The 22,894-nt window shown below is 51.0% G+C and overlaps 1 protein-coding gene across 3 annotated transcripts in view; it reads left to right on the top strand.

The window, feature by feature from the left end:
• Positions 1-22,894, top strand: part of LOC102105752 (protein CEPU-1) — a 352,214-nt gene that overhangs the window by 191,631 nt on the left and 137,689 nt on the right. The window lies entirely within an intron of this gene.

The following is a 22,894-nucleotide window of genomic DNA, read 5'->3' on the forward strand; positions in this document are numbered from 1 at the left end:
CTGTTTTAATTTTGCTGCGGTTTCGCGACAGCCACTGCGGGGTCAGGAGTTACAGAAAGGTTACTGGTGAGTGATGGGTATTGACATCCTTAACAGCGCCCTGACCCCATCAGTCTCGCTCTGTTCTTCTTTTTCCTTACACTTGCCCTGTTTTTTTTCTTTTAAATTGGCCTCTTTCATGCATAAAGCTGCTTCATCACATTTTTACCCAAAGCTGCAGCCGGTGAGGCAGGAAGGGAAGTGCTGATGTGCCCTGGCTGGCATTGAGGGAAGCTTTCATCCTCTTATTTTCCTATCCCAGAAACCTCGTGTGCTGCTTTTTGGCCCCCTTTTTTTCCCTGATCTGCCAGTTCCTCTTTCCAAGTGCCCACCTGGGTTGTCGTGCCTGTGCCTGGGGCTGTCATGGGGGCTCTCACAAACAACCAGCTCACCTTGTGCAGGGCCAGGCTGCATGTTGGAGGCTCAGCAGCAGAATCAGCTCGTCCCTGCTCCTTTCCCACAGCCTGGCTCCTTGTCTGGTGGGTTCCATGTGCAAACAGCTGGGAGAGCTTGTCCAAAGATGTGCACCAGTCTGGAAAACCCCAGCACAGCAATTCAGGTGCAGCCTGAAGAAGCTCAGGAGTTGGCAGTGGGGGGATGACAGAATTTCTACTCAAAAATTGAAAAAAAAATTAATTTAAAAGCCTTATTTAATTTGTTTTGATGAGAGTAGCTTTAGACGGGATACTGGGAAAAAATTCCTCCCTGTGAGGGTGGTGAGGCCCTGGCACAATGTTCACAGAGAAGCTGTGGCTGGATCCCTGGATCCCTGGAAGTGTCCAAGGCCAGGTTGGATGGGGCTTGGAACAATCTGAAATAGTGGGAGGTGCCCACGGCAGGGGGTGGAATGGGATAAGCTTGAAAATCCTTCCCATCCCAAGCCATTCTGGGATTCTGGGATTCTGTGTGTGCCAGTGTTTCCCCCCAGCCGAGGCTCATGGCTTCCCCTCCTTGTTGCACCTCATAAACCCCAGCCTGGCAGCCCATCACTGCTTCATCTGGCCAGACATAAACCTTCACACAGGCTATTTGGAAATACGGCACAGCTCATTTTAAACGTGTCTTATCTCCCCTCTGAGGAGCTGGTGTGGCTTAGCAAGGCTGGGTTTGCCTCCCTCCCGCAGCTCATCCACATCTCCACTCCCCTCCCAGCGCTCCCTTCCCTCCATCCCACGACAAGCTGCCGTGACGTTATCAGATGCTTCAGCACTAAAACTCCTGGCACACAAACTTCTTTTTTTTATTTTTTTTTTTTTTGGCTTTATTGTTGCATCCATAAAACTGGCTGGAAAAACTGCTGAAGCAGTAACCCTGCTCCGTTTTAAAGGCAGCTGCAAATCAGCCCCACTCCCCGGTGCAGCACTGAGCTGGTTTTATGAGCCCTAATTAAACAGGATCTGCCCTGTGGTCCAGCTTCCACCCAGCCTATCTGAGAGATGGGATTTAATGGTTGGGGTTATGGATTTGTGTCCGTGGGCTTTGGTTCCCCTGGAAATGAGCTGCGGTAGGATGGTGAATGGGTTAAGGTGAACGGAAACAGCCCATGCAAAGCTGTACATCAGCTGTGTGCTTTGTCTTAGCTGGAAAATGCAGCTTGGAGACTGAGTCAACCTGTTTTAGGGTTGGACAAGGAACAATCTAGCACTGCTTTGTGATCCTGAAAAATGGGAATGGGCATTAAATATAGGAAATACTTATTGCTGAGGGAGCGCCAGGGCTGTCGACACGCCTGGGTTGTGCCTGTAGAATACCAGGGCAGAGCAGGGTTTTGGTAGCTTCAGGCTGCCTTGAGCCAAGATCCTCCTCAAAATGGGATGGCACAGGCTGTCCCTTTGCTTGTTTTCCTGTGGAAATCTTTTCAAGGCTTGTACCTCCTGACATTTCTTTGTGGTGGCATCTCTACAGGAGAAGCCTCACGGTCCTGCTGTGGCAGGAGGAGGGAAGAGCTGGCACCCAGCACTTGACAATTTATTTGAACCCTTGAGTCTTTCCAAGAAAGCAATTTCTTTGATATTTCTCTTGGCATTTGAAGAGGGGGAAAGGTATTTCCCACATACACTCACTGGTTTTAACCTTCCCTTCCCTGAAATGATGATTTCTCTCTTTGTCAAAGTCAGCTGCATCTTACAACCCATAAACAGGGTGAGGAGGGAGGTGGGGAGGAGGGTTTGCAGTACAGGAACTCTGTAGTGGTGTCCATAAGGATATTGGGATTTTTCATGGCACAAGAGGATCCTTCCAGACAATTCTGTGCACCCAACATTGTGCTCCCACAGCCGTGTCATCCACAAGCAACCGTGAAATATCAGCAGCATCATGGCTGGGCTTAAATCTTTACTGAATCTCCATTTTTCTTTCTTTAAACGCTTACAGAATAAATGGAATTTATAATCAGAAACCATAAAATCGCTGATTTATGATTCATCTTGATGACAATATTTAATAACTCGTGTATATTTTATTACATCTTTTTAATGCCCTGTTGTGGAATTTTACTTAGGCATTTCACCCTCTATATCAACCTGTCTCAGCACAGATGGGCTGACTTTTTTGCCTTGGGCTGGCGACGGAGCCAAACGTGCTCCGGGCTGGGCTCTTCCCAGGACTGCCATCAGTCTGTCCAAGCGGGCACGGAAAGCAGCGCTGGACATCCAGCCGTGCTCCAGCTTCTTCCAAGAGCTGCTGCTCACGTTGCAGATCTGATGTTTTTCCCTGCCTGGGCAGCTCTTTTCCGACATCCCCAGCCAAGTTTCGGTGCAGGTGGGGAGAGACATTCAACTGTAGGGCCTCTCTTCCCTCCTCAAGGACTTTTTGCTTGGAAACGCGGAGCTATTTAGGTTATTGCTCGAGTGTGTTCTCCTCTGGAGAGCTCTCCCTGCCTTTCTGGGACCATTAGTGCAAATTAGCTGCTGCATCCCATCATCCCCCAGCCTGCTGCACCCAGGATACCGATCCTCCCACGGGGAGGGGATGCTGTAAGCACCAGAGCTGCGTTCTGGCTTGGCTGGAAAGCAGCAGCTCCCTGCATCCTCCCTCCCAGCTGGCTTTTCTAACCAGAAGAAGGAAATCCAGAGCTGGAGTGCAGAGAAATGAGGGTGGGCAGCAGCTTGGGATGGATGTCTCTTGAGGTTTGGATGCAAGAAGGGTTCATGCGCTTCCTCAGGCGCCTGCAGCCTGTTTTGGGTGTTAAGCCAAAACAGGGACAGGTCATGGCTAGAGCTGGTCCTAGGAGGCACTGCGGGCTTGGGGCCACATCAGCCTGGTTTTACCCTGGTTTTTTGGCAGGTGGGCTGGCAGTGTGTGGTTAAATCCATTTTCCTCCTGCTGAGGGTGGTCTGGTGGTTTGGTTTTGCTGCTCCTCGAGAAGGATGATGCCCCAGCACTACGCTGGCACTCGAGCAAGCCGGGTGAGGGGATGGGGTAGCAGGAATAGCTGGGAGCACACGGGCCTGGGGCTGGCAGGCACCCCAGGAGCTTGTTGGGAGCGTCTGTGCAGCGCTGGACGTGCTGCCAGTCGCTGCCCATCCATCCGGCACTCCCGCCCGCTGCCATCGCCTCGCTGCTCCTGGCAGGAGCCGGCCGGGCAGCCAGGTGGAGAGGAGGGAACGGAGCGAGGCACCGGCACAGCCTCCCCCGGGCTGCCGGCAGCCATCCGCATGGACGGGCAGCGGGGATCACCTGGGGACAGCAGGAGAGGCTGCAGAAGGGAAGGACAGAGGGTGGGAAGCAGCCAGGCGGGGAGGAAAAAGCAGCGTAGCATCAAATCTTTATTTTTTTCTTTTGGCACCCGACAGCAGCAGGATGTGGAGCTGCTGGAGCCAGGCCAGAGGAGGCCACGGAGATGCTCCAAGGGCTGGAGCCCCTCTGCTCTGGAGCCGGGCTGGGAGAGCTGGGGGTGCTCACCTGGAGAGGAGAAGCTCCAGGGAGAGCTCAGAGCCCCTGCCAGGGCCTAAAGGGGCTCCAGGAGAGCTGGAGAGGGACTGGGGACAAGGGATGGAGGGACAGGAGCAGGGGCAGTGGTTTGACACTTCCAGAGGGCAGGGATAGATGGGAAACTGGGGAGAAATTCCTCCCTGTGAGGGTGATGAGGGTCTGGCACAGGGTGCCCAGAGAAGCTGTGGCTGCCCCTGGATCCTTGGAAGGGTCCAAGAGCAGGTTGGATGGGGCTTGGAGCAGCCTGGGATCATGGAAGGTGTCCCTGCCCAGGGTTGGGCTTTAGAATGGGATGAGCTTTAAAGTCCCTCCCATCCCAAACCATTCTGGATTTCCATGATATTTAAGGTTCAGCATTTTTCTGTGTTGCACTTTTTGGGTACAGAGAGGTTGGTTGTTTAATTTTGGAGCTTTGGTGAGGTGACCCTGTGCTGTCCCTCCAACAAGGATCACTGCAGCCACTTGGCTCTTACATGGAGAAGGCAGAATAACCAAATACCTGAGTTCCATGTACTGTTATGCACCCACCAGTCTGTTGGTCCTGGGTGCTGATGGTTCCTTTTGAAATGAACAGAAAAATTCAGTCTCCTTCACAATGTTTTGACAGTTTTTTGGGTTTTCTTGTTGGTTGTTTTTTTTGTGGGGCTCAAACTGTTTTGCAAAGAACTCTCAGGGCTGGATGAAATGTTTGTGCTGGGAAATCAGCCATCTTCAAAAGGGCTCCTGCTCCCTTGAAAAACATTTGCAGAGTTTTCATCTGTGCGTTTTGGCTCCTCTGATACAAGGCAGGAATCATCCTGGGAATTGTCTTCCCGATGGTTATTCTGCTGTCTCTGCTAGGAAATAGAAAAAGGCAGAAATGAGAATAACTTCAGCCAACCAACAGCAAGAAAACATCCTCTGTGCTGCAGGTTGCTGGGCTTGGATGGTTTTGGTCTAAACAAGGTCATCGATCCCAAACAAAACCTGTCTGATGTGAGCTGAATGGCTGAGATCTCAGATCACAGGGATTTGGAGGAACTTTTGCCGTCCTTGGCTGCCCCAAATTGCCCTTATTGGCTGCATGTCATTGCTCAAAATTTATTTATTTCCTTATTGAACACCATAACCAAAGAAGATTTTGTAGAGTCAAAGAATCACAAAAAGGTTTGGGTGGGAAGGGACCTTAAAGCTCATCTCATTCCAGTCCCTGGCACAGGTAGGGCACCTTCCACTGGTCGCTCCAAGCCTCATCCAACTTGGCCTTGAACAATTCCAGGGATGAGGCAGCCACAGCTTCTGTGGGCAACAGAGAATTTAAAGCTGCAGCACTGGCTGGGAGGAGCAGGATGCCCTGCACAGATTTGAGGGGGGAAAAAAGTCATTGGCAGGATAAAAGTCCTTCCCTGGGAGGTGGTGGTGACTTCTCAGAGCAGGCACATCACAAGGCTGCCCCATTCCAGCCCTAAGTTATAGTCTAGCAAAGGAGGAGAAGCCTCCTGAGGAGGTGGGAAGGGATCACAATCTGTAAAGATCTTCTGGGGAACGTCGGAAATGAAGAAAGGAAATTATTCCTGGTCTCCAAAGGTGGTGGGACAAGGAGTAGTGGCTTGGAGCTAATGGAGGGAAGGTTTTTCTGCTTGGCTATTAAGAAAGTGCCCCCGTTGTTGGGAGGGAAGGGGGAGAGTCCCCAGGGAGGGAGCGCCGGCGCCGGGCAGAGCACAGAGACGGGATGTTAATGGAGGCGATGAAGGGAAGGATCTTTAGACAACTCAAGAGGTCAACCTGTTGACCTGAGCCAGCTCTCTCCTGGCCCTACAATCTGTATGGTGCCATGATAAATTCCACTTCCCTGACTTTACTGCAGGCGCTTTATCGCTCGACTTAATGGCTGGGAAATGTCTGCACTTGACTGCTCCGTTCAGACGAGAGGGCTGTCTGTGATCCCCGGGCTTAAGCAACAATTCACTGCCTGCGAAGGGATGATGCTTTTTTATTATCTTCCCTCTCAGAGCCTGGACTCGAGATGCTGGCTCCTCTTTGCCACTCATTTTTCCCTTTCTGACCTCGTTCCATCCCCGCTGCCTTGAAGATTCTCACAAGCTGCCTTTGGGAGCACATGTTCGGAGTTTCCATCCTCTGAGTTCTGATTTGGCAGTGGTTCTGTTCAGTCGGAGATGGGTGGGTGGCGAGGGGCTCCCCGAGAGTGTTGTGACCCCTCTGGATTCCAGCCTGGAGAGCAGGAGTCAGGTGTGGAGGAGGATGCTGGCAGCAGATGTGTGTGGTGTAACCAGCCCTCCTGTTTTTATTGCAGGTCTCAGTGGTCTCATCAGAGTTGATGTTTTCTTTAATGTTACTGGCACCGGGAGATTGCAGACGAATCCAGGCTTTGGGTGAAATATATCAGGAATCTGCCAGCTAATAAAACCAGCACATCTTCATTGTGACTGTTCTTATTTTAGAGGTCAAAGTGAAGGTTTGGGGGGGGATACTTTGGAGCAGTGGAAGTACTGAGGTGCTCCCAGTGGGAATTCGGAAGGAGTCCAGTGCTGTGCTGGGTTGTGGTGATGGAGAGGTGGCCCTGTGCTGCAGAGAGCTTTGACTCATTCCTGCAGGGACCTGGCCGTGCTGGAAGCTTTTATTTAAGGAAGTAAGGGAGAGCTGATGTTTGAGGCAGAGCCAAGGCTGTGTTTGTGTCCCTGGGCTGGGCTGAGCAGCGTGTCCAGGAGCGATGCCCCAGGGTGGGGAGAGTGGGCGCTGGCACTGCCCTTCCAGCTGCCCCAGCTGTGCTCCCCACAGAGCCTCCCACTTTCCTTGGATAAATGCTGAAGGAATGTGTCCCTTTTTGGAGGCTGTTAAAGTGTGAGCAGGGAACAGGAGCAGCAGAGGAACTGTCGCCATCAGCGGCTTTTTGTTAATCTGATCCGAAGGTTCCAGCTGTGGATGTGGCTGGAGCTGTCCCGGCTCTCCCTGCGAGTGCAAATGGAAATGTGCAGGCTCCTGGTGCCTCTGTCTGCATGGAGGGAGACGAGGGAGGCCGATGAAAGAGGGATTGTCCTGTCTCCACCAGTGCTTTTGCATCTGCATCTTTTTGCTTTGCTCCATTTGCCCATTCCCAAATGCACATCAGGGCACGGCGAGGAGGGATGAAGAAAGCCACCTTTGGAATTCTGGCTGTGAATCCTGGAATGGTTTGGGTTGGAAGGAACCTTAAAGCTCACCTAATCCAACCTCCTGCAGTGATCAGAGACATCCTCAACTAGACCAGATTGGTCAGAGCCCGTTGGTCTTCCATCAATGTTCATTTCTGCACAGAAAGTGCCTTTATTGCAAAATTCCTGGGATACTTTTCATTTTTGTCCAGAGAAATTGATTTTCCATTGGGCAAATCTAAATCTAGGTGATTGCCTGGAAGGAGCTCAGTGGTTTGGTTGTCTGATGGACTCAATTTGCTGCCCAGGGAGACCCACTGGGAGGCAATGGGAAGCACCAAACCCCAAAACCCCAAACCCTAAAACCCACTGGAAAGCAACTTGCCATGTTGTGTCCCATCTAGAGGACACAGATGATTCTTCCAGGAGCTGGGATCTAGCTGGAATGTCCTTGCATTAGGTGAATGGGGGAGGAAAATAATCTATTCCATGAAAATTGTACTTTTTTGGAAATTTCTGCTGAGATGGGGAAGTTAGAGGATATTTTCTTTTTTATTTAAACATATATATACATATATATATACACACACACACACATATATATTTGAGTTTCAGAAGCTTTCCATTTCCTAGTCAGCTCTCTGCACGATGCCATTTCTGCAGGCACCAGATGACTCTTTTACCCCTCAGGAAATTTTCTAATATCAATTTAATTTTGACTCTCACAGCTGCATCTATTCCATGGGGAACCTACTCTACGGCCTCGCCAAGAAAGTGTTTCCTTTTAGCTGTGAGTTCATTTTCCAGCTTTAAAACATCATTCAGTCATTCCTAACGAAAGGTGTAATCAACTTTCAGGCTTCATGGCTTAGCTGAGCCCCAAATGGAGATGGGATCATTCCTGTAAGATCATTCCAGCTCGGCCCTTATTTCCCATGACAGCTGTGCTGGCGCCTTGCAAAGGATGGATTTCAGTGGATGAAACTGCACCCACAGGGATTAGAGCCAGTCCACGTGGATGCAACTCCATGAATTACTCCCTTGGGATGCGTTCTGGCATCTCACAGGGAATTGCTCCTTCGCTGTCGTTGTGGCTCCACAAATTCTGCGCGGCTTCTGCAGGAGCAGATGATAAAGAATTTGGTCCAGCTTGACTTAAAACAAAGAAAAAGAAGGAAAAAACAAACCCAAACAGCAAAAAAATCCAGCAAAAACATAGTTTGTGTCCCATCTGATTGTATTTCCATGCCCATGTCTGCTCTGCATAAATGTTTTGGGAGCACCAAAGGGGAATTGTCTTCGTTTGCTGTGCTGTGCTGTGCAGCAGGAGGGGTTGGAGTTATTCCAGACCTTGCTGAATTCCACCATGGATACGATTCTGTACATCCCCTCCTGTGTCCACTTGCTGTGGAAGTATGAATGCAAATAGCACCAGGAAAACAGGATCAGTTGGAAGGAGGAAGCAGTAGGAGACCTGTGAGGAATGTCAGGGCTGGGCTGGGCTGGGCTGGGCTGCCTGGGGAACAGGGTGCTGTTAAATAAGGCCATGGAGCACTGGAGCTCCAAATGGGACCCCATGGGGCAGGGTGGGATTTATTCCATTGAATGTTTGCCCAGCCTTGTGGAACAGGAACCTTGCGCTGGTCTGGGCAGAGGCAAGCCCTGGAAATCATGGATTAGGATGGAATGGGATGGAAAGAGGAGAGGAGAGGAGAGGAGAGGAGAGGAGAGGAGAGGAGAGGAGAGGAGAGGAGAGGAGAGGAGAGGAGAGGAGAGGAGAGGAGAGGAGAGGAGAGGAGAGGAGAGGAGAGGAGAGGAGAGGAGAGGAGAGGAGAGGAGGAGGAGAGGAGAGGAGAGGAGAGGAGAGGAGAGGAGAGGAGAGGAGAGGAGAGGAGAGGAGAGGAGAGGAGAGGAGAGGAGAGGAGAGGAGAGGAGAGGAGAGGAGAGGAGAGGAGAGGAGAGGAGAGGAGAGGAGAGGAGAGGAGAGGAGAGGAGAGGAGGGGAGAGGAGAGGAGAGGAGAGGAGAGGAGAGGAGAGGAGAGGAGAGGAGAGGAGAGGAGAGGAGGGGAGAGGAGACTCGAGGAGAGGAGACTCGAGGAGAGGAGAGGAATAAAATTGAAAATAGAATAGAATAGAATAGAATAGAATAGAATAGAATAGAATAGAATAGAATAGAATAGAATAGAATAGAATAGAATAGAATAGAATAGAATAGAATAGAATAGAATAGAATAGAATAGAATAGAATAGAATAGAATAGAATAGAATAGAATAATTTATGCTGGAAAAGCCCTGTAAGATCACTGAGTCCATCCATTTCCCCAGTGCTGCCACACCCACCTCTTAACCAGCTTTACACAACTTTTAAATTCCTCCAGGGATGGGATTCCACCAGTGCCCTGCTGCCAGAAAAAAAACCCCATGGGGACCCTGGGACACTCAGATGTGTCACAGGGCAGGGGAAGGGCTGCAGGGACCTCATCCAGGGCTGGGTGCTCTCTCTGCAATGGGCTCCTAGGTTTTCCCCCTTCCTGTTCAATCCTGAAGTAGCTTATGAGGCATCAAAATGACAGAAATTGGGAAATAAGCAAAACTTCCAAGTCCTTCATCTCTCTCCCCAGAGGAAAAAACCCAAACAGATGAGCCAACAGAAATTTTTAATTGAAATGTTTGGGTACAAATTACCTGACAACCCAAACAGAGGAGTTTGGAACCAGCGCTCGAGCTTCTTGTTCAGAAAATATTGAAGCGTCGTGACCTGACACTTTCAGAACTCCCCATAAAGCTTTGGAAGTGAAAAATTAATCCGGAGTAACCTCTTTCTCTGCTTTCCAAAAGCAGATTGGCTTTTGATGGATGCTTTTCCCTCCTCAACAGATCCCAAGCAGCCGAGCCTGGCTCTTCCCCATTGTGTGGTGTGAATCCCTGGAGCATCAGAGGGTGGGGATGCACGTCGGGCCGCTCCGGATGTGAGCGATTGCTCTGCATACCTGGAGCATTTCCATTCCTACCTCCTCTCCTTTTGCTGTCCCTGTCAGTCCACGTCCATCATTTCTCCTTGCAGCCGTCAGGAGTGTGTTGCTGCTGCCTTTTATCCCTCTGAATCTACCTCGTGGGATTAGGCATGGAACGCAGAGTTGTAGCATATAATAGAAGGGCTGTAATTACCTGACGAATACGGTGTAATTACATCTTGGTAAAGCTTTTGGATAACCTCACCACCTCCCACTTGTCCCTATAACTGGAATTTCACTACATTTCAGCTCTTAGCATTACCCCCATCTCCAAAATTGTGGCATTGGCTTCCAGGTCACCAAGGAAGGGTATTTTTAACGTTCAGCGGCACCACTGATTTTGCACTTACACTTTAATTAATTTGCGGCCATGGAGCCTTGAAGTTGTAGGAGTAGAGTGAAAATTGCAGGTGTGGGAAGTAGAGCTGTGGTGTAATCACACCACAATTGCTGGGCAATCACACCCCTCAAGCTCAGCATAAAGCCACATTAACATTTTGGTGGGACCTCCCTGAGGTCTGTTGGCACAGGTTTGGATGGGCAGGGGGATCTGAGCTGCCACAGATCCCTCTGTCCAGGTGCAGACAGGTTGGACTTCTCACCCCCTTCGACTCCCTGACAGGAGGGTGCAGCCTGGTGGGGATCAGCCTCTTCTCCCAGGGAACAAGGGACAGGACAAGAGGACACGGCCTCGAGCTGTGCCAGACAGGTTCGGGTTGGACATCAGGTGGAATTTCTTCATGGAAAGGGTTGTCGAGCATTGGAAGGAGCTGCCCAGGGAGGTGTGGAGTCCCCATCCCTGGAAGGATGTCCAAGGAACACCTGGACATGGCAGTCTGGGCTGGGTGACAAGGTGGGGATTGGTCACAGGTTGGACTCGAGGATCTTGGAGGGCTTTTCCAACCTTAATGATTCTGGGATTCTCTGAATTCTCTGATTCTCCTCCAGTTAGCAGCTGTGGAACAGCATTTTCCCTGATCCATCCTGCTTGCAGCTTTGAGCCCCTCAGCCCAGCCTGGATGAGGCCTGGTGGCACCACTCAGCAAACTTCATCCTGATGAGTGACCCGAAGCTAATTACTGCCTTTCTTGCACATTTCCATCCCCCTGACTCTGGTAAAACCAGCCCAGCCATTTCCCTGCCTTTTGGAGCTGTTAGCTGGGATACACAGACAACAAGCACTGTGACATAATGGATTTTTATTATTATTAGGCTCCCAGTGCCTGTTTCCCTGTCAGTGTAACAGGGCTAATGAAATGTCCCCACTGCTCATGGGGCTTGGGAGGACAATTTGGGCTAATCTCCATAGCACTTGGAAGAGGTGGAATGCTGGTTGTTATTTATTACAGATCTGGTTTACTTAGCCCTGGGTTTATTGAGTCTGTCTCCCACTCGCAAATGCCGACCACAGCTCCCAGTGCTGCTCCCGGTGCCAGGGATCCTTCCTGTTGCCTCTGACTTGCCAGCTGGACTTGTTGTGGACTCCAGCTCAGGCCAGTGGGCCAGGTTCATCCCTGATGTACCATCATTGACTTTAATTAAGCTCCCCCAGGGAGGAATTTGGCCCGCTCTGTTTGTGAGCTGTGCGCTGATGCCAGGAGAACGGCACGGCGGGTGCCAGCGAGGGCTGTGACAGCCCCGTTTCAGTGTGGGACAGAATTCCTGCACCTCTGTCTGCTGTGTGACACCAGCATCCACCCATGGGCAGGGAAAGGGGAATCCAACAGCGCATTCCTTACAGGACTTTATGTCTCATGGGGTTCCAGGTTTCATCTCTCTGGAGGTAGACAGGGAGGAAAAAAGCAAGAAGGGGGGGAAAGGTGGGCAGTGGATCCTTAAGTAAAGCGAGGTCTGACTCAACGCTGAAGAGCTGCTGCTCTCAGACCCTCTGGATCAGATCCAATTTTCTCCTTGCATGTTTGTGACTGGCACCAGAGCACTTGCCTAGATACAACCCCTTTTTTTTTCCTGGTGGTGAAGTTTATCCTTGGTTTACTCAGGATCGTGGGTAGCACAGCCCCAGCATCACCTGGGTGGGTGACAGTCCCTCCTGCAGCATCACCTCGGCCACCCCCACCCGGGCAGCGCTGGACCCTGCCGATATCTGATACCCTCCTCCATCGCCTCCCGCACGCTGCCCTGAGGCAGCCGCTGCCCGGGGAGAGAATTCGCTTGCCTGGTTCAAAGCAGAGGGAAAGTTTCTGTGCTGGCAGATCTGGGGCAGAATTTTAAGAGTGTCTGAATTTCCTCCTGCTCCGTCTGAAGTGAGGCACATCCAAGGATGCAGCCCTGGGCTTTCATCCGCCTCACCGCAGGCGTTGTGAGCTGTTCTCCTCTGAATCCGCTCTCCTGGCTTCATATTTCCTGGGGTGTTTTAGAGAGTGGCTCTGGCTTTCTAAATGCAGGGGCATTCTAAAAAAAAATACATATAATTAACTCTAAATGCTGCAAAACCGTGACTTTTAGTGCATCCCCCCACCTCAGTCTGCGGGGATGTGGTGGGGTGGGGTTGATTCTGTGATGGAAAGAGGTGGGTGCATGATGGGATGAGATGGGGGCTGTGATGGGATGAGATGGGTGCTGTGATGGGATGAGATGGATGCTGTGATGGGATGAGATGGGGGCTGTGATGGGATAAGATGGGGGCTGTGATGGGATGAGATGGGTGCTGTGATGGGATGAGGGGCTGTGATGGGATGAGATGGGGGCTGTGATGGGATGAGGGGCTGTGATGGGATGAGATGGGGGCTGTGATGGGATGAGATGGATGCTGTGATGGGATGAGATGGGTGCTGTGATGGGATGAGGGGCTGTGATGGGATGAGGTGGCCATTGGGATGGGATGAGGTGGGTGCCATGACTAAATGAGGTGGATGCCTGATGGGGTGAGGGGAGAGCAATAATGGGGTGAGGTGGGTGTTGAGATGTGTTATGAGCGTGAGGTGGAGCTGCTGGGTGCAGAGGGATTTTTCTGTGGCTCACACAGATGGGGATTTGCATCTCCCACCATCTCCTGTGCCACCCTGTCATTCCCAGCCCTTCTCCTCCCCGGGGGCTGCCAGGCCCTTTTGTAGCCGTGGCTGCACATCTCGGGTTATCTCAGGACACGGGGTGCAGGGAGCAGCAGGTTTGATGACAGCAGGGACACACATGGAAAAGCTGTGGTGCAAACAGTTGGAAACTGATAACTAGCAGTGATGCCTTTGCCAGGAGGAGAAAAAAAAGACTGTAAATTCGCTTTGTTTTGATATTCAAATACTCCTTTCCGTGTATGTGCTAATGGGTACGCTGGTGTTATGGCATTATTAGAACAAAATATTCAGATGATTCCTAACAGAATTTGTGTTTCACAAGCTACATGGAAATGTTGGCTTGGAAACTGCAGTAGGAGTAGGAGACTGTTTCTCCCAGGGGGTAATAACTGGCCCGAGCTGCTCTGCAGGGTTGGGGTTGGAGCGTGGGATCCAGGTGAATTCTGCCAGGAATCCCTGCTAGACAATATTCCCCTCCCCAGTGTGAAAGGAGCACCCTAAATACAGACCAGGAGGAGGCTCAGACCCTCCTGCCCTTGATCCTTCTTTCTCACCAGCTTTATGGGATGTGAAAGGCTGTTTTTAAGGACAGCTCTGCTTCTGCTGTGCAATGGCACAGCTGAACCTGGGTCAGCATCCCCCAAGATCTGCTCCAGCTCTATGCCTGGATTCCTCAGCTGAGGCCAGGCTGAGGCTCTTAGTTCTTCATTCCCACCGAAATGAGCAGCAAATCAATGCAGGCCTAATAAAAGATGATTGGGAATTGCTAATAGGAGTGTGGGAGGGCAGCCCTGCCTCCCAGAGCCAAGATGAGTATGGATTTTCTTGTGCCAGGGACTGTAAATGCTCCTGGCCCCCCCAGGGAGCCCTGGATGCTCACCCTCTCCTCACCTTCCTCATTCTCCTGCCACCTTAGAAAGAAACCTGGCAAAGGCAATTAGCTGGGTTAATTAGCTGGAGGGGGCAGGGAGGGCTCGGCCTGGGTGGGCTGGAGTAGGCTGGGACAGGGTGCGTGGTGGGGCCAAGGAGCCCCTCGGCCAAGGGCAGGGTTAGATTGGATATTGGGAAGAAATGCCGAACTGTGGCTGTGCTGAGGCCCTGGCACAGGGTGCCCAGAGAAGCTGTGGCTGCCCCTTCCCTGGCAGTGTCTGGGGCCAGGTTGGATGGGGCTTGGAGCACCCTGGGACAGTGCAAGGTGTTCATGGTGGCAGGTCCCTTCCAACCCAAACCATTCTGGATAATAAGATCATCTGCCCCAGTCAGAGCTTGGTCCCCATCCCACAGTACCTGTGCAGGGGCAGGAAGAGGAGAAGCAAGGTCACAGAGTGGGAATGGGGGAAGATTCTCAGTGCCTTGCTGCTTGGCTTCAACTCCAGCTCCTGGTAGCTGCTCTCTCCAGCCAGCCTTATTTATGGACTCACATCTCCCCCACTCCTCTCCCTCCAGCAGCACGGTCCCAGCACCCCACAGGTTCCCCAGCACCGATAGATCAGCACCAATAAACTCCCTGCTCTGCTCTGCATCCGCTCAGCCAAACCCCTCCTGCCCTTCACATTGGTGCTGCTGGGGGATGATGTATGAAACCCAAGTCTTTTTGATTCATACGAGTTGTGTTCACCTTGCAGAACAGGCTGTCACCAAAAATAATAAACCTCCTTGTTTTAATGCCTGGAGAGGCTGTTGGACGAGCAGCAGGACAGGTTTAGATCCTCTTCCAAGGAAAAGGACGCTTTTGAGAAAGACGGATGGCAAGCCACGGGATGGCTGCACAAACGGTAAATAACAATTAGAGCCGTGTCTGGAGGCTGCACAGGGAGCAGGGACCTGTCAGGCTTCGTGTGGCACTGTTGCCCTGGACAGGACAATCCCTGACCCACAGCCTGTCAGGTCTAAATGACATTGCCAAGAGCAGGGGGTTGGCAGTGACCTGTCCCTTGTCACCCAGGAGAGAGGTGGCACGGTCCGGGGTGCTGCGGCTTTGTGCAGGGATGGGGACCAGGGTGGCTGCAGTTCATCATCTCTTACATCCACGGGCCTTTACCAGGACAGGCAAAACCCTTCTGGGCAATCCTTTACCCCCTGGTTTAGAGTTCATCCCTTGAATTTTTCTCATGCCACAGCACAGCCCTTCCCTGAGCTCCCACCTGCTTCCATGAGGTATTTTCTTAGGAGTAAATGCACCAGCACAGTACCCAGTGAGGTTATATCCTCATCTCTCCTTTCTGGGCAGCAGTTCAGATTATGATGCCAGTCTTTTGCTTGGCATCAGACCTGCCTGGTGCCCCCAGCACCACCTCTTGGTCCTTCTCCCTTTGGATGCTCTGCTGTCTCCTGCCTCGGGATGTGATGCCCAAAGCCCCATCCTCCTGGAGCAGCCCACACGTGCACATGGCATCGAGGCAAAAAAGTATTAATGGGGAGAAAAGTTAACCACATTTATTGAACTGCAAAAAAGCTTGTTTTTATATCCCTTTATTGGAATATAAAGACAGCTTTTATAACCTTTTAAAGGGGCATAAAAGCAGCTTGGAGACCAGAAACCTCACTCCAGTGGAAGGCAGGGAAAGGGAAAGGGAAAGGGAAAGGGAAAGGGAAAGGGAAAGGGAAAGGGAAAGGGAAAGGGAAAGGGAAAGGGAAAGGGAAAGGGAAAGGGAAAGGGAAAGGGAAAGGGAAAGGGAAAGGGAAAGGGAAAACATCTGCCACATTCTGAGATCAGGAGGAACTGGGGAAGCTGGCTGGAGCCACCAAGTCCCCAGGTCGGAAGTGGTTGTGGTTGAGGTGGTGTCAGCTCTCTCAGGAAGGTTTGCAGCCCTCTCTGCTGCTCACAGCTCTGGACCAGGACAGTGTTCCTCCCCTCAACAAGTGCAAAGCCCTCCCAGGAGGGGAGGTGTTGGACTTTATGAACTCACTTCTTTCCTTTCATTTTTCTCCCCAGTCTTCTGTGAATAAATACTGCTTTGGATTCTTCCCTCCTGGAATGAGGGAGGAGGGAATGGGTAAAGGTCTGGCCTTGAGGCTGGAAGGAAAGTTTGCTCTGTGACTGCTCCAGCCTCTCTGGTGACACTCTGGGGCTTCTGGGTGGACTAGCTCCCAACCTCAGTGGCCCAGAAAGTCTTGGTAAATTTGGGATCTGGGACTGGCACAATCATGGGTGAGATATTCTCTGTCCCCAGTGCCATCAGTATTTTGGGACAAGCACAGGGGCGTGCTGCAATCCCTCTCCTCCACTGCAGAGAATTCACTGCCTCCTTGCCCACCCAAATCCAGCTGTTGCTTGGGATGTGGTTGAGAGCAGCAACTTCAAATCCAGGAGGAAGCTACTTCATCCTCTTCCAGAGCTCCTGCAGTGCTCCAAAAGCACTGCAGGAAAAGCAAAAGCATTTGGTATGGTCAGAGCCCAGCCACCTCCTGCTGGCACGCTCCTCCCAGGATGGAGCTGGGTTTTCTCCATCCAGGGGGGGAGATGTGCCTTTTCCTTTCCCTTGCTCCCTCAGCAGTGGCTCTGACACGACATTAAGAGAGGAAAGTGACCTTTCCAGGAGTCTCCAGCTCTGGGGAGGGGAGAGCTGAGCCCTGTCTGCAGCACAGCACTGCTGGAATATGGATAGGTCGCAGGGCTCCCTTATCCCCACGCCATCTCCCAAATAATCTTCCCAAGATAATGTTGTAGGGCTGTAGAGAGGACAGGAGCAGGAGCAGCTGCTTCTAATTTCACTTCATAGGGAGGGAGGCAATGCTGAGAGCACCCCACATTCTCGGCACTTATTTTTCATCATTATAGGCAGAAATGCCAGAGCTCTGACAGATATTAATGCAGTTCACACCGGGAGAAAATCTTCTTTCCATCAGGCTCCATGTGCAGCAAGAGGGCAGTGCCATTTGCAGCCCTAGGGAGGATGTTTGAAAGGTGATGTGTTTTTTACCTGGGAAGTTTTATTCCCAGACAAAGTCCTGTTTGGAGAAGGAGCAGCTGGACCCATCCCACTGGGGGCTGTGGGGTCACTCTTCATGGGCCTGGGTGAAGGTGCATGTGAGGCTGTGCTGGGAATTAATTTGGATTTTGGTGTAACTCAAATTGCCCTCTGCTGGCTCTGTCATGGCTGTGTGTCACCATTGTCCCATGGAGCAGTTTTGTGACCTGGGCTCCCATCCTACCCTGACCCACAATCATTCTGTGAGGTTTCAGACTTATCCCACAGGGAACTGCACCTCCTTGCACCCCTCAGCCTCCTTTTATTTGCTTATCCCACTAAATATTCATCAGTAACATTTAAGACAAAGGAAAGAGATAATTACAAGGGGAGAGTTTTTTTGCAGTATTAAAGGTTAACAGAATTCTTGGCATTTGTGCCTTGTCGATCTCCATGTAATTATGCTCATTTCCCAGAATTCAGAGGCGACTGTGCCTGTTAACGCTCAAAGATGGTACCCTGGGAATTAAATTTATGAGATCATTTCTCAAAATCTTCAGATTCAAACCAAGTGTCTTGCTTAACGGCAGGACTATTATTAATATTATTCTTGGATGCAGAGAGCCGTGAGGGTCAGAGGACCAGTGGCAAAACTCAAATTGATACAGGCAGACAGCCACGAGCCTGGACTTTTTTCCCAAGGAAAGCACTCGAGCGATTTGGCAACTTCAGGGAAGCAGGCTGGCAAAAGATGGGTGCTGCAAAGGTGCTGGTTTGAGGTGAAAATGGGAAAAAGCCCATTTTTGGCAGCAGCTGGCAGGGACTCAGAAAGGAAAGCTTGGTTTGGAGGTGACTGATCCCAGTCTGGAGGCAGGTGCAGGCAGCAGGGAGATCGGTAGCTCCAGGAGAGGCTGATTCCAAGGAAGCAGAACATCTGGCAGTGGGCTGGGCTTTCACCCAGCACAGCAGAGCACACTCAGTGCTTTTAAAAAAAGGGATTTCAGGGTTTCTGCTCTTAGTATCTGCTTTTTGCTACATATGGTCATCTAAACTGAGGTATGTGCTCCTCCCCTGTTGTCTGATTCCCCTGCTTTGGTAGGGACTGAGCAGCTTTCTGTTCAGAAAGGGTTTGTGAGAAAACTGAGCTGGAGGGGGTGAACCAGCCAGGCTTTTTGCTACTCCCTGCAGTTGAGGATGTGTGTTATATCCAGATGGGCTGGGGAAAGCTTGGCTCAGTGTGTTTGCCTTGGGACCACCCCAGGAGAAGGCACAGCAACTCTTGGAGCTGCTTTTCCAAACAGTTATCCAGCACAGAGCCCCCAGACCGTGAGCAGAGCCTCAGAAGTGGTAGAACCTTGTGTTTTCACATTTAAGGGGGCTGTGCTGGAGCTCCCAAATATCCACAGTGAGACCTGAGGAGTGTCTGGCTTTGCTTTTCAGCTTATTCAGCTTTTTTCCCTTTTCCCCTGACTGTGGGGATTGAGTTGTAGCGCTCTGGGTTAATCATGCACTTATCAAATGCCATTAGATGGATAATGGCATGGCTTTATCCCATGTCATCACCGTCCCTGGCACCTGAGCCATGCTGATCAGACACTGCTGGGCATGCAGAGCCTGTCCCAAAGAAGTTTTTTGGGCTGTTCATACAGCACCATCACCTCACAGGGAAGCCATGAGAAGCAGATTTATGTAAAATCAATGTTGATTTGTACCAAGGATCAGTCTTAGTTCATAATTCTCACTGTGCCACCATGGCTTGGTAGCTCTTTGATCAGTTTTTTAACTCTCTGCAAAGAAGTTTAATGCAGAGTTTGGACCTGCAGAGGTGTGACCTCATAAATGTTTGTGCCAGGATGGGCTGATGGGAGAAAGGCCTAATCCAAAGGGAAAAGTGAGGCCTTGAGGGCTGCTTTGCACCCTCCTGATGTTCAATCCCAGCTGCAGCACTGCCTGGCCCCTCTGGAAAGTACAGAGAACCCCAGGATGGTTTGGTTTGGTTTGGAAGGGACCTTTAAAGCTCATCCCCGGGCAGGGACACCTTCCTCCAGCCCAGGCTGCTCCAGCCTGGCTTTGAGCACTGCCAGCGATGAGATATTGAGTATCTCAAGGATACTGCTGAGAATTAGGGCTGGCAGGGCTGTGTGGGGAATTTTGGCTTTGCTTTTCCTCCTCTGGGTTACCTGGTGGGAGGGTGCAGGGGGATCAGCCCTGTGCTGGGTTTGCAGCACCAATTTGGGACAGATTTGGTGCCTTTCCCTGGTTCCTCCAGCCCCTTGGCTTTGCAGCTCAGCCTGGGGTGCCCTGGAAGGAGTTAATTCGTGCTTGAAAATTTCAAAGTCCCCGAGCACGATGAGAGCAAGCGACAAACCCGAGCCCAGCAGTTTTTTAAAGGGCAAACAAAATGTTCCTTTTTTTTTTTTTTTTACTGCGAGGCGCTTGGTGCAAAGTGCAGGCAGAGCAGGGCAGCGTGGCTTTAGGGGAAGGCTCCCAAAAGCACTTCTTATTTAAATTTAATAGGATGGTTACTGTACGTTTATCTAAACTGCAGTTAAATATTAACAGAAGCTCTAGCAGGGATTAATGGGGTCTCCTGCGTTGTTTTTAAACACCGTGAAGAGGGTGCTGGTTGTCCCTGCTTGAGAGGGCTGAGCGCCCATGAGGATGCTGCTTGCATTCCAAAATCTGCCCTAGAAACAGCCCTGAACAGGAGATTTCTCCAGCTGGGAGTGGGAATTCCTTTGGGGCGAGAAGGGCTCAAAAAGGCTCCGGCCAAGTAAGGCTCGCAATCATTGTTCTTTAATTGGGGCCACAATTAACGAGGGGATAAATGAGCGGAGCTGGAGCCTTTGTGGCTCCGGTGAATGGCTGGAGACACGGAGGGCTCTGCGGAAAAACTCTCCAGGACTCGTGTGTCATTCACCTGACTAATGCCAAGGAAATTAAGCACTTTTTGTGCACCTCGGAGCTTATTGGAGAATAATGTGGTATGCGATAGCACGGCTGGCGTTATAAAATCGTGTTTTCATTTGGAAGGAACGAGAATGTCTCGAGCATAAATTATGTTTCTGATCATATTTGGCCATTTCAGATTAAAAATAAATTTCCACTTTGGGGCTATAGATTGCCATCTATCAACTCCCTGAAAAGGGAAAAAAGGAATTAAAAGGAAAATCTGGCTGTACGAATTGCCTTGCTATGACCTACTTATTGAAAGTAGTTTTTTGTTCTCCAGGAATGAAATCCACTTGTGTGGGGAGGTGTAGGATTGTATGGATATAGGTTTGCAGGCAGGTCTGTAGGATGGGAGGATCTTTAACTTGGACCTGCAAGCAGCTACAATAAAATTAAACATAGATCCGAGCTGGGTATTTCGGAGGAAGCAGGAAAAAATGCAGCAATGTCGTTGTTTCCCTTGATAGAGGAACTTGAACTGCAAATTTGCATCTGATTATCGGCCTCTGGGACCACTCAGATCTGCAGATTAGCTGCTTAAGGCTTGGTTTTGTGTGAAAAGCCCGAGACTGGGGCGGTGTTTGCCGGGAGGGTCCTTGCAGGAGGAGTCGGGGTCCCTTGCAGCAATCCCAATGCCATCATTCTTCCCCGTGGGACACTTTTTGGGACTGATTTGCTCCCTGCTGTGCCTCTGAATCTCGTCCTCCCCAGCTACCGATAGAAACGCTCCTCTGGGAAACAAACCCACAGGTTCTTGCTGCTTCTAACCCCTTCTTCATCCAGGCTTTCAGCATCCTCCCCTGCGGCTGCCATCTCCCACGGGGGCAGATCCTTCCCCGGCTCCATCCTTCCCTCTCGCTGCAGCCCCTGCTGCTTGTGCTGCCCTGTTTGTGGTCTCTGCCAGGAGAGGGGGGCCTTTAGCCTTGCTGGGAAGGAGAGCGGTGAGATGGAAATAAAGATACACCTCGAGCGTGCTGCGCTCGCCTCGTTCTGCTTGTCTCCCGCCTGTTGCTCGCCATGAGGAAAAAAAGGACTTTCACCTAAGTGGGAAGAAAGGGAAGAAGTTGAAAGCGAGAGGCTGTTTGGTGCTCAGATGGGCTCAGCCCCTGTGCAGCAAACTCTGCTGCTGCTGTGGTCAAAACCCAGTGAAGGAAAAAAGACTCTCTCATCCCCAGAGGAGGCTACAAAGCTCTCTTTCTCTCGCTGCTGAACCTGCACAGCTGGACTCGGTTGCTGGCTCCACTGCCGCTGGAGCAACTGAATTATTTAAAGGAACCTTGATTTGGTTTTCTCTTTGCTGTTTTCCCGCGTTGTGTTTATTGTCTATAGATATTTTTGTAGTCCGAAGCAATTACAGCTGTCAGAAAAGAGACGAGCTGTGACAGGCTGATTTATATGTACATTGTATGTATGCAAGAGAGGGAGGGAGACCAGGGATTCTGCCGGGCTTTAGTATGCAGGAGCATATTGGATGTAAATTCCTTGGGATTTTCAAACAATGCTGCTGATGATCTCCTAACAGTGGGCCAAATTCAGCCTGGCAAGGGCTGAAACAGCTCTGCAGGTCACATCTGCCCCAGCCCCGTGTGTTTTCAGTGCTGGGAGGTGTTTTTTGTGCTCGTAATTTAAGATGCTCCTGGCGATCCGGGGCTGAATTCCGTGTGAAAAGGTTAACTGGCTGTGGTTATTGGAATCCCTCTGCTTTTGCTGACACAGGAGTTGGTCTCTGCCCGTTCAAAGGAGCGGCCCCACAAAGAGCCAGCTCTTGTGTGGTGGCCCTGCAGGTATCGCAGCGGGGTCCCCATCCTGCCAGGGGTGTCTGGATGCCGCAGCAATCAGCAGGATTGGTGTGTTTTATTCTTGGCTGCGTTGTACACCCCGGTGCAATGACACAACCCCGGACAGAGCCTTTTCCCCAGCCTCTGACGGTCTCTCCTTACGCAGTGAGGTTTCAGAGACGCCTCCCATGTAATTTGTGGCCCCAAAGGATCCGCTGAATGCAGAGTTCCCCCCCTCTCCTGCCAGTTCTGACAGCCGAGTTCACTGCAGGGATTAAAGTCCTTCTGCCAAGAGCTGGGGAAAGCTGCCGTTTCCTCTGGGAAAACACAGGGCTCGAGGCAGCACGTCCCACCAGCGCTAAATTCAAGGAGCAGAGAACCTTCAGACAAGGAAAAAGTAGCGAGACTTTCAGAGCAATCCCCTTCTCGTATGACCAGTCAGCATGCACAATAATAATAAAGCTTTATTTGATGGAGTGTTTCCTCTGCCCGGCACAGCTCATAATGTTTTAGAGATTAAATAGCACAGTTAGTGAATTAAGCAGTAGTTTACAGGGGATTCGGAGACTCCAGGGATTAGTAACGGGCTATGGATCCTTTCACATCTAGGTCACCAGTTTGAATCCAGCTCAGGTTGCCAGCAGCGAACTCAAAAACAACAACAAAAAAACCCACCCCGTGTTGGTGCCGTGCAAAAGCTGCCGAGCACACGGTGGGGGAATGGAGGGAGGATTTTTGGATAAGGCAAAGCGGGGAATCATTGGGCACAACAAGGGGGGGAGACCTGCTTTTCCCTAAGGCTGGGCTGCGGCAGCTGAGGGGTTTGAGGGGTGCAGCCCCCCAAAAGCTGTGATCTGACTGCTGCCTCCAGGACTCTCTGCTCTGAGGATGCTCCCCGGCACCTTTTTACCAGCATGGATCTGTGCCTGGAAATATTAATGTGTTTAGCCACTAGCGGAGGGAAGGAGGAATTACCCGGCATAAGCAAATGTGATATTTGTTAAATTATGAGCTGATAAAAAGTACGCGGGGACCGTGCTTGTGGCTGGGGAGGAATTTGCCACTTAAGCTCCCGCTGTGTCTGTGAGGTGCAGGGCACCAGGA

The sequence above is a fragment of the Pseudopodoces humilis genome, chromosome 25 (assembly GCF_049639895.1).
Source record: "Pseudopodoces humilis isolate 2021_Gansu_Grassland_sample_001 chromosome 25, ASM4963989v1, whole genome shotgun sequence".
NCBI lineage: Eukaryota > Metazoa > Chordata > Aves > Passeriformes > Paridae > Pseudopodoces > Pseudopodoces humilis.